This window comes from Coenobita brevimanus, unplaced genomic scaffold (assembly GCF_032717465.1).
Source record: "Coenobita brevimanus isolate Jiangsu-jjx unplaced genomic scaffold, ASM3271746v2 jjx.HiC_scaffold_3696, whole genome shotgun sequence".
NCBI classification, from domain to species: domain Eukaryota; kingdom Metazoa; phylum Arthropoda; class Malacostraca; order Decapoda; family Coenobitidae; genus Coenobita; species Coenobita brevimanus.
Genome location: NW_027644746.1, coordinates 395,215 through 407,502, shown reverse-complemented (window position 1 = coordinate 407,502; position 12,288 = coordinate 395,215).

Here is a 12,288-nt window from a genome sequence, read left to right as displayed (position 1 = left end):
ACTTTCAAGTAGAAGAGGTGAATTATTAGGTCAGAGGAACATGCCAAGCCTCTCTCAGCTTAGTAATATTAGCCAGCAGAGGAAAGTGACAAGTAGAAGAGGTGAAATATTAGGGAAGAGAAACATACCAAGCCTCTCTCACCTTCGGAATATAAGCCAGCAGAGGAAAGTGACAAGTAGAGGTGAAATATTAGGGCAGAGAAACATACCAAGCCTCTCTCACCTTCGGAATATAAGCCAGCAGAGGAAAGTGACAAGTAGAGGTGAAATATTAGGGCAGAGAAACATACCAAGCCTCTCTTAGCTTAGGAATATTAGCCAGCTCCGTTAATAGCCAAATGTTGTCAGACTGTAGGGTAAATCTTACTAATAGCCAAGGAGACTCATTCCCGCCTCATAACCTCTTTCAGTTTCATTAATGACCAAATGTTTGAGACTGGAGGGTTAATTTGACTAGTAACCAAGAAGGCTGATTCTTACCTCATAACTAAGACGCATCAAATTTTCCTTACGTGATAACCAAGGCATGTACTCTCATCGGGTAAGGAGTTCCCTAACACCTCTTCCTTAGTGATTTTTTTTTTATTATTATGCCTGGGTTAATATCCTTTTGTACGTTGTTTATGCAGAGTATGGCGATATTAGATGGATTTATGTAACACAGGGGAGGACTGTAAAGTGTCACAAGCCAAATAAATCACTTAAGGAAAGATGTTAGGGAGTTTCTTTACAAGAATATGTGCCCAACCAACTACAGGCTCCTATGACCCACTTAGCTGAAGAAAAAATCTCTCTCTGTATCTCTCTATCTGTCTACCTATAGCCAGAGAATCACGTAAGGGGTGGACACAAACAAATCGCCTCCATGTCGCCCTGTCTCCTACCGCTTCGCTCTCCGAGGTTTTGTAACACTTTATTTTTTTTTCAGATACAGATAAATTTATTTATTGTTTACAAGTACTGCTTCATGTAGTGTTAGGTTATTTCTATACACATTTTTTAGTACCTTCATTCCAGGTGATATCACATTTTTCACTTGACAGCATTCAGTTAACTTTGAATTCTTTAGAACAGCAGCAATCAAAATGCCCCGGAACGTTACCTGCACAGCCTGCACCGTCAGCTTCACTGGAGTTTTTTTCCATTGACCGCTCTTTTGTTTGCAGGATGTGCAAACACTGGCGTGATCTTGAGGTAAAGCTGTCTGAAGCTACTAACAAAATTAATATTCTGACGTTTGCGCCTATGAGCACGAGGGCCAGAGATCGAATCTCGGTCAGACCAGTGTGATTAATTTGTTAAGTTTCAGTCCGGTCATTACATTGATTGGCAGTGGTGTGGGATACGAGGCGAGGCTTAGAGGGCAATGATGTTGTTGCTGGTAGCGTCCTAGTCGTTACATCTCTGGGGTGAGCTGTCTGGTGTGGTCCACAGCGCCCCCATTGGTGGCTCCCGATGCTACGCTACTGTGTGTTCAAAACTGACCAAATTAATCACCAGGGGGAGAAAGGAGTGATATAATGGGGTAATATAAAAGCCTGTGTTGCTTGGAGGCAAAGCGGGGATCCTCTCACTGGCTCAGTGCTAACGTGCACGCCTACGATGCACGAGGGCCCAGGAACGAATCTTAGCCAGACTGTTGATTAATTTGTTAAGTTTCGGTTCGGTTATTATGCTGCCACTGAAACTACCCAACCCCCATCGGAATAGGATAATTTCCAGGTAGTATGAAATGGTGAGAGAGTGAAAAGGATGCGATGCATTTTACCAGTCACCACCTATAATAGGTTCTGGATATTGGCTGATGCTGACGAAGAAACTCATGAGGCTCGACTGGTGGGGGACTCAATCATCCGTATACAGCTTGTGGAGTTCTGTGGCAGAGCACCAACTAAAAGAAAGCGTTATTGCATTCCAGGTGCTGGACTTGATGTAACTAAGGCTGTGCACACTGTTTTGGAAGGTACAGCCAATGACAGTCTGGTTATCATACACGCAGGCAACAATGTAATGTAATGTGAACCTGGCCTGAAGAGCTCCTGAACAAGTTCAAGTCGATGCTGCAGCATGACAAGGAAAAAACTAATAATATTCTTATTTCAGGTGTTCTCCCAAGGGTTGCCACAAGCAGTGTCTTTTACAGCAATGTTCTTAGCTCAAATAATCGTATTAAGTCACTTTGCTTACAGGGGGGTAATTGAGTTTGTAGACACCTGGAATCACTTCTATAAGCAGTGGGCTCTGTTTACATATGATGATCTACATTTAAATGCAGTTGGTTCTGCTCATCTTAGTCGTTTATTGGATGATGCAGTGTGTTTTTTGTGGCAAAAAATCACTCATCGTATGAGGCCTATAGACGAGTTGATGTAGATGTCATGAATCATAGGCAGACAAATGGAGGCAAGGATATTAAGGCTCTTCTTGTGAAAGCACATAGTTTGTGAAATGTATTTTCTGACTTAGAGGCTTATGTTCTTGCTGAAAACTATGATGTCATAGGCGTAATAGAATCATGGCTCAACACAGAACAACGAGATTTTTTTAGCAGAGTACAACCTTTAGTAATGAGAATAATAATAATAGAGTGGGGGGCGGTGTATTGTTATATATTAAAGTTAGACTTCATCCAGTCGTAATTCATAAGCCCTCTATTGATAATGTTAATTGTATTTATCTTCAACTCAGAAATACATCCCGTGGCAAAACAGTATTTGGATTGATTTATCAACTGCCTGCACAGTCCAATAATATAGACAGTGAAATTTACAGCCAAACTGCTGAAATATGTAGCACCCATAATACTGTAATCTTTGGTGATTTTAATTTACTGGTTGCCAAATGGGGAGAGACCCTGTTGTCACACACAGGGTTGGACCTGAACTCTAACTTGCAAGAACTTTCATTGCATCAGTTCATAGACTGCTCAAAACGAGGTGTTGACATATTAGACCTGATTTTGGCCACATTGGAAATCTTGGTAAATAATGTCATCGTAGGGGAAAGAGTTTTTTTATGCGAAGAAAAAAGAACCACAGGCCGCGAGCCCTCAATTATTGTTCCTTCCAAGAGAAAAACAAAATACAAGAGAGAGCCAAATTCAAGATCTTATCATTTCGAGATGCCTGGACACAATGTGTTTGAAAGACTGGAGATCACAGGAAGCAGGAAACACAGCCAGAGGGAGACAGTTTCAGAGTTGACCTGTTGCATAAATGAAGGACTGGGTGTAACAGTTAACTCTTGCTTTAGAGAGTTAGACGGAAAAGGGATGAGAGTTTACTGCTAGACGGGTGCTACGCGCCCGCCGTAGAGGTGGACGAATTCATGCAGACAGTTCAGAGGAGCAGTGACCATTGAAGTAGCGATAGAAAAGAGACAAAGATGCAACAGTGTGATGAAGAGACAGAGGTTGAAAAGTCAGTAAGAGAAGGAAAGTTAATGAGACGAAAAGCCTTTGATCCACCCTATTGAGAAGAGCTGTATGTGGAAAGCCTCCACACACATGAGAGTTGTACTCCACACAGGAGCGGAAAAAAACCCTGTATAGAGTCAACAATTGTGCCCTGATAAAGAAGGAACGGAGTCAGCTTAGCACACCTAATCTCTTGGAAGGAGATTTTACAAGAGATATAATATGATGTTTCCAAGATAAGTCCCAAGTAAATGAAACCCCAACCATGTTCAAGGATGATGCAGGATTCAGCTGAATATTATTAAGCATTAGTGGGTATACCTGTGGAAGATTTTGTAGGGTTGATAGATGTAAAAACTGAGTCTTTGATGCATTAAAAACAACCAGATTATTTTCACCCCAGTCAGAGATACAAGGCTAGTCAGACATTAGGTGTGCCATAGCCTCATCCCATGTTTGTTGAAGCAACTGCTGAGATGGACGTTGCAGGAACCGAATGGAAAGATGAAGGGTGGAGTTGTGACTCTCGATTCTTGTAGCAGGAGTTAAAGATGAATGCAGGGAGTTGATCTTGATTTATTATATTCAGAGAAAATCTTAAGTTGAGCAGTGTATGTATTACAGAGACTTAATATACTAAGTAAGTCTAGTTGGACCCCTCTTCTTGTTCACTCTCTCCACTACCTGTCGGTTCTATAGCTAGCCTCCTTCTGAGCTCTGCTTCCTAAATTCTGGTGTAGCAGGGGTCGTGTCACGTGTGTTACACTGTTGTTGGAATGTTCTAGAAACCTGTGTGTGAGTATGTGTGTATGTGTGTGTATGGTCACTAGGCATTGTTCGTGTGCTTATCTCGCTGACACACTACCTATATCATCCCCTGACTTGCTGCTTCCAGTGTATTGTCAACATTTCCTCACTTACACTTGTCAGCTACATAACCAATGATGTATCTGGATTCTGGGCTGTAGCTTTCAGCCTCAACCATCAGTAGATAGACAGGACATGAAGTTGACAGTATTCAGTATACTGCTTTTAAAATATTAGCTGTATAATTAGCAGAGAAATCAAATAAATAAAAAAATCAAATAAATTGAATGAATAAAAATCATTGATGTTTTATTTATTATTTTAATTCAAAAAATAAGAAAAAACACCAACCCTGAACCAAAATGATACCTAGCTTGAGAAACAAACCATACTAGGAGCGTTTAGAAGCTCTGAATCTCTTCACCCTAACTAGTGCAGATTACGAGGAGATTTAATTCAAGTATTTAAAATATTCAAAGGGCACGATAACATGGCTGTTGATAAATACTTCACAGCTGATCACTCGATTTATACTAGAGGCAATGGGCACAAAATAATTGGCAAACGATCCCAGTCGCATGAAGCCAAGCATTTCTTCTTTAACACAGTTGTAAATATATGGAACAAATTGCCCTCCAATGTAGTAAGCCATAATACAGTACTAACCTTTAAAGGTCGCTTGGATCAGTGTCTGTCGTCTAACCCCCAGTTTAATATGTTTGCTCCAGAATAAACGACTTGTGTATATACTCGTATGAGCTTTTTATTTTTTTTCCTCTCAGTGCCCAGATCAATTTATTAAATGCAAATATAGTAGAAGCACAGACTTGGATATGCACAGATAGCCCTGAGTTGACTGTCACTACTCTTCCTTTCGACCTGTGATGGGCTGTGGATCACTGAGGGTCCCTGTTAGTGAAGTGGGGGAGGCGGTGGCTGAATCGGTGCAGAGGAGGCCTGGAGTCCTGATGGACCCAGGTTGGAATCCCGGCTGGGGCAGGGAACATTTTAAGGATTTGAATTTCATAAAAAACAGACTTTCCTGATGTACCAGATGACCCGCCAACATGTCGTAAAAATACCCCCGCTAATACCAATACACCAGTCCTGTATGAGACAGCCCTAGCCTGTATTCAATATGGACGGTGGGTGTTAGCGCCAAAGTGGTGCCATGTGGAGGTGTAGGAGGACTACTGGGCCTTGGGATAAGCTAGTGTCCCCGGGATATAGGACCTGAAAGCCCTTGCCCAGAGTCGGACACATAAAGAAAAAGAAAAAAAAAAACGTGACCACTATTGGGATTTTTTTTTATGTACCAGGGGTCAAGAGAAAACTTGTATACTTCTCTCACATGGAAAAGTTCCATGTCTCAGTGGAGTAAACGGAGCTGTGGCCTGATTGACTGCTGCCTACCTTAAAAGCACCAGGCAAGGCTGCCACACCACCACTGAACTGTGCACTGAGCAATTTCCATGCCTTGTCTACAGACACCCCGTTAACTGAATGTACCCATACATGTCATGCCTCAGTTATTCATTATTTGATTATTCATTTTACTTTACTGCTTTCACTTTCAGGTTATTCAAAGTGGTAGCTTAAAGATAAAGTACTATAGAATGTAACTTTTCCTTTCAGTCTTTCCTATGAAATTTCCCTGTCAGTTTTTCCTGTTTTTCCTCACTTTTTCCTGCCAGTTTTAACAGGAGGGTTTGGAGGCGGGGGGAGCCTTCTTGCTTTACTGTCCTTATCCTTCAGCATGTAGAATTAGATCTCGCAGTTATAGTCTACTCTGTAACAAGTAGCCTCGAAAGGACGATAAGGTCTGTTGCTGTTTGCTTTCCTTTGTACTCCTTTGTACTAACTCATCCACCATCTCATAGAGCTCCTTATTCCATTCCTGAATCTCATCCTCGATCTCCCCCTCCCTCTTCCCCAATCCACCTCATCATCGGTCTCCCTTTCCCTTTCCCCTCCTCCACCTCACTCACATACGCACTCCTCGTCAGTCTCTCGCTCTCCATCCTCCCCACATGGCCAAACCACCTCATTGTATTCTGCTAACGCTTTCTATCACATCCACATCCACACCACAACGCTCCTTCACTTCTAATAATTTAACTAGAATAAAAATTAGCGATTCTGACCGTCAATTAAGTAGAGGAAGGATGGCGTCACTGCAGGGTGTGAGAGCTGGCTTCTTCAAGGGCATATTGATCCTCTAGAAAAACAAAAACATGATGGAGGGATTGTGGACGAATTGCATCATTGGCGGGCCTCAGGGAACGGGACTTGAATACTCTTTAAACTCTTACCTGGCTTAAAATTACCATCTCCTCATCTTCATCTCGTAGACTGACGCTAGATTAAGATGCTAGTCACGAAGAAGTGCTGTGGAAAGCGTGTAGAGCGGTATTATTGTCTCCGCCACAGAGTTACGTGAAGGAAGCTGCAAAAGGACGAAAATCTCGGCCAAGTTAGAGTGAAAAAGGAATTGAGTATATCTAGAGTATGGTGTTAGCTCTATATAGATAAATTAAATGCAGAGAGAGAGAGAGAGAGAGAGAGAGAGAGTAGAATGTGTGTAGTGGATTTTATTTGTAAGTCTTTTAGCATGTGTATGCATGTACAGTATGTAGGTCACGTACGTGTGTTCAAGAAAGTGATCATAAATTCGAGGTAGTATTTCTTCCAGGTGGAGGTATGCTTGGTGGGGTGACGTGGATCATGACTGGAATTTCAATGCGGTGTTCAGACGCTTGTTTATCCCTGTCTGACCTTGGCCCGCACGGTCACTGGCTGCGGAGATACCCTAACACCTCTTCCTTAGCGATTTATTGTTTTTTGTTACTGGCCAACATTCTTTTGTAGGTCATTTATGCGGAATATGGCGATATTGGAAGGACTTTTATAACACGGAAGAGGACAGCAAGCTGTAATGAGCAGATTAAATCGCTTAAGAAAAAGTGTTAGGGAGGTTTCTTAACGGACGAAAATATGTAATCTTGACATCCACGCAGACATTACCGATATTTTTATTGTTTGTTGTTGTTGTTTGTTGTTTGTTGTTGTGGTTGTTTGTTTGTCGTTGTTAGTTTGTTGTTTGTTTGTCGTTGTTAATTTGTTGTTGTTTGTTTCTTGTTTATTGTTGTTTGTTGTTTTTGCTTGTTGTTTGTTGTTGATGTTTGTTGTTGTTGTTTTATGCAAGGAAGAAGGAACCAAAGGCCGCGAGCCCGCAATTATTGTTCCTTCCAAGAGAAAAACAATACACAAGAGAGAGCCAAATTCAAGATTCGATCATTTCGAGATGCCTGGACACACTGCGTCTGAAAGAATGGAGATCATAAGAAGCAGGAAACACAGACAGAGGGAGGCAGATCCAGAGATGAGCTGTTGCATAAATGAAGGACTGGGAGTAACGGTTAACTCTTTCATTAGAGAGTTGGACAGAAGAGGGATGAGAGTGTGCTGCCAGACGGGTGGTACGCGCCCGTCGTAGAGGTGGAGGAATGCATACAGACAGTTCAGAAGAGCAGTGACCATTGATGTAGCGATAGAAAAGAGATAAAGATGCAACAGTGCGACGAAGAGACAGAGGTATAAGGGAGTCAGTAAGGGGAGGAGAGTAAATAAGACGAAAAGCCTTTGACTCCACCCTATTGAGAAGAGCTGTATGTGGAGAGCCTTCCCATACATGAGAGTTGTACTCCACACAGGGATGGATAACACCCCTGTATAGAGTCAAAAATTGTGCAGGGGTAAAGAAGGAATGGAGTCGGCTTAGCATGTCTAATCTCTTGGAAACAGATTTTACAAGAGATGTAATATGATGTTTTCAAGATAATTCCCGAGTAAATGAAACCCCAAGCATGTTTAAGGATGATGCAGAATTCAGCTGAATATTATTAAACATTAGTGGATATACCTGTGGAAGATTTTGTTGGGTTGATAGGTGTAAAAACTGAGTCTTTGATGCATTAAAAACAACAAGATTATATTTACCACAGTCAGAGATACGAGCCAAGTCAGAAATTAGGTGTGCCTTAGCCTCATCCCTTGTTTGTTGAAATAACTGCTGAGATGGATTGCAGGAACCGAATGGAAAGATGAAAGGTGGAGTCATCAGCGTATGAGTGGATAGGGTTAGATGTACAGCTTAGAAGGTCATTGATGAATAAAAGGAAGAGAGTTGGTGATAGGACAGAGCCCTGAGGAACACCACTGTTGATAGATCTAGGAGAAGAACAATGGCCGTCTACAACAGCGGCTATAGAACGACCAGAAAGGAAGCTAGAGATGAAGACACAGATAGAAGGATAGAAAACCGGAAGAGGCAGTTTGGACATTAAAGATTTATCCCAGACTCGATCGAAAGCCTTTGAGATGTCAAGTGCAATGGCAAAGCTTTCGCCAAAATCCCGAAAGGAGGATGACCAGGAGTCTGAAAGGTAGGTGAGAAGATCGCCAGTGGAGCGTCCCTGACTGAACCCATACTGATGATCAAAAAAAGGTTGTGATAGGAAAGATGCTTTAAAATTTTTCTATTAAGAATTGATTCGAAAACTTTTGAGATACAGGATGTTAAAGCAATTGGACGATAGTTAAAGGGTTGGGAATGGTCACCCTTCTTAGGGACTGGCTGAATGAGAGCAAACTTCAGCAAGAAGGAAAGGTACAAGTTGACAGACAAAGGCGAAAGAGTTTGCCTAGGCAGTGTGTAAGCACAGAAGCACAGTTCTTAAGAACAACAGGAAGGACTCCATCAGGCCCATATGCCTAATTAATCTTGAGGCCTGTGATGGCAGAAAATACATCAGCTGAAGAAATTTTAATGTCAGCCATGAGGAAGTCAGAGGGGGGGAAGTGATGGAGGAACAGCACTGGAATAGTCTAAGCTGGAATTCGAGGAGGAAGTCTGGACTAAGAGATCTGTTATTTCAGTAGAAGAAATAGCTACAAAGCCATCAGTGTAGAAAAGGGGAGGGAAGGATGATGAGGTAAAGTTGTTAGAAAGATTTTTGGCAAGGTACCAGAAGGAGCGGGAAGAATTCGAGTTGGAGAGTTGAGAGCATTTAGTTCGGATGAAATTAATTTTAGCAGAGCGAAGAACAGACTTAGCATGATTCCGGGCAGAAACGTGTAAAAGATGCGATTCAAGGGTGGGTTGGCTCCAGTACCTTTTGTAGCCCTCTCCTTGTTGCGGACAGCATTAGAACAAGCGTGATTAAACCAAGGCTTTTTTACATTAGGCAAAGGATATGAGAAAGGAATGTATGCTTCCATGCCCAAGAGAATAACCTCCGTAATGCGCAAGGCACACTCGGATTGCTCCCGGCCATGGAAGCAATAATCATTCCAGGGAAAATCAAAGAAGTACTGCCTGAGGGCCCCCCAGTCCGCGGCTCCAAAATGCCACAGGTGTTTGTTGTTTATTGTTGTTTGTTTATTGTTGTTTTTGTTTGTTGTTTGTCGTTGTTGTTTGTCATTGTTGTTTGTTGTTGTTTTTTGTTCTTTGGTGTTATTGTTGTTATTTGTTGTTTGTTGTTTTATTTTGTTGTTTTTTGTTTTGTTTGTTGTTGTTGTTTGTTGTGTGTTTTTTGTTTGTTGTTATTGTTGTTGTTTGTTGTTTTTGTTTGTTGTTTGGTGTTGTTAGTTGTTTGTGTTGTTGTTTGTTGTTTGTTGTTTTTTTGTTTTTTTGTTGTTGCTTGTTGTTTTTCTTTTTGTTTGTTGTTTGTGGTTGTTTGATGTTTTTGTTTGTTGTTTGTTGTTGTTGATGTTGTTTGTTGCTTGTTGTTTGTATTCGTTTGTCGTCGTTTGCTTTAGCGGGTTAATCATTAGAGACTATTAAGTATTACAGATCCACTTTGTGTTGAGGGTGGATGAAAAGATGGATTTAGCAAGTATATTCTTAACATTTCTATACAGCTTGATGCATACAGGTGTAATGAACCAAATAAATCGCCTAAGAAGTGTGTTAGGGAGCCAGGAGGGCGCAGCGACAGCCTACCAAGGTGGTATGATTGTGAACAGGGCGTGGGGACCAGCTGAGTTGGTAAGATATGTGAATGGTAGTCAAATCTGTAAATGTTATTCTCTCTCTCTCTCTCTCTCTCTCTAGCCAGACGCCATAATCACGAATGTTAGTCAAATCTGTAAATGTGTGTAAAATGTGTAAGTGATGCCACCACACAGAGCTGCCACATCCCCTCATGAAATAACGAATGAACAGCTAATACACTCCATTCATTCATCATTCATTGCCAGACGCCATGTATCCCAAACGGGGTGGCCAACGGCTTAGAGTTAATTGTTTTACAGGGAAGGGCACTAATCCTCCACCAACCCCACTTGACACGTAGGGAGAACGTTATGCCAACAGCATCTGGTGTTCTCAGGCGGTCACCCATCCAAGTACTAACCAGACCCAACGTTGCTAATACACTCATTTACATATAATGATTAAGAATAAATATTTACTTGAGCGGTATTACGAAGAGCAACCAGTATATGGTGTTGTTGTTGTTGTTACCTCCGCCGATAAAAGCTGGTGTAGATTATGTATTCACTCCTGATTGTCTGTCTGTGCGCAAGATATCTCAAAAAGTTATCGATGGATTTGAAAGAAGTTTTGTGGACATGTGGGTCGTGGGCCAAGGAAGAGTTGGCTGCATTTTGGCAGTGATCTGAGTAGTCTGGTATAAGCGTTGGCGGAGGTATGCGCTCTCTGAATGCCCTTACCATGTTTATTATTGTATTTTCTAACGTCCAGCAGATATATATAAATACCCGTGGTTTCTTTATCATAACTTGGTGATTTTTCGTCCTTTTGCGGATTATTTCACGTAGCTCGTTGACAGCAGGGCAATATTACGGCTTTGCATCCTTTCCCCGGCACTTCTTCGTGACTAGCATCATACTCTTGTGCTAATCTATCGCTACAACTCAGCATTCTAGATGGAGAGGTGGCGGTTTTAGGCATAGTGTAACGTAGAGTAGCAAAAAAAAAAAAAAAGCTAGGTCATGAAGTGTGACCTCAGGGATACAAGACTGAATAGAAAGGCTACTAGAGATCGAGCAGCGTGGAGAGCGGCCATTAGGTGATTAAGGCTGACTCAAGCAAGTAAGTAAAAGCCTTTATAAATTGAGAATTTTGATGATGATAATGATGATGATGATGGTGCTGATGATGACGGTGATGATGATGGTGATGATGTGAAGTTGATGATGATGGTGATGGTGATGATGATGATGATGGTGAAGGTGATGATGATGATGATGATGATGATGATGATGGTGATGACGATAATGGTGATGATGGTGATGGTGATGGTGATGATGATGATGGTGAAGGTGATAATGATGATGATGGTGATGATCATGATGACAGTACCAACTATTATATGTCTTTGTCACATTTTTCGGATGAACATGGGGCTAGAACAGCAACGACAATCACAACAACAACAACAACAACAACTACTACTACTACTACTACTACTACCACCACTACTACTACTACTACTACCACCACCACTATTTGGCTACTACTATTGCTACAACCATCACCACCACCACAACCACTACAACTACTATTAGTACTGAAATACCACCCACGACGAGAAACACCAGGACGTCGCGACCCCCACCCCAGGGGGAGACCACGGAGGGGCTTCAAGGGCGCATGTGCTACCCAGGTGGTATGGGCCTATGTCCCCTACTTCCTTGTGCCCTTATTCCTCGGAATGGACCCAACCAGAAGTAGTCAGTGCTAAGGCATTACCCTCCAGCCAGACCAGCCCTCGGTAGGTTCTGGATGGGGCTGAATTCTCAGTCCCAGACAGTGCCTGAGTGACGGCCTGTAGCCACTTATTAGCTGCATCCGCCCCTACCACAAGGACCAGTGATGGCCACTAGTCACACTAGTGGAGAGTTAGCCACTAAGCACTCTCCTCCTGTAGCTGCCCCAGGGAGCTGGACCTCGATGATGGCCAGTAGCCGCACCAGCAGGCAGGTGGCTGTCACTATTCACACTGTTTCTGCTGTCCCCTCTCCTTCAAGGATCTTGGTGA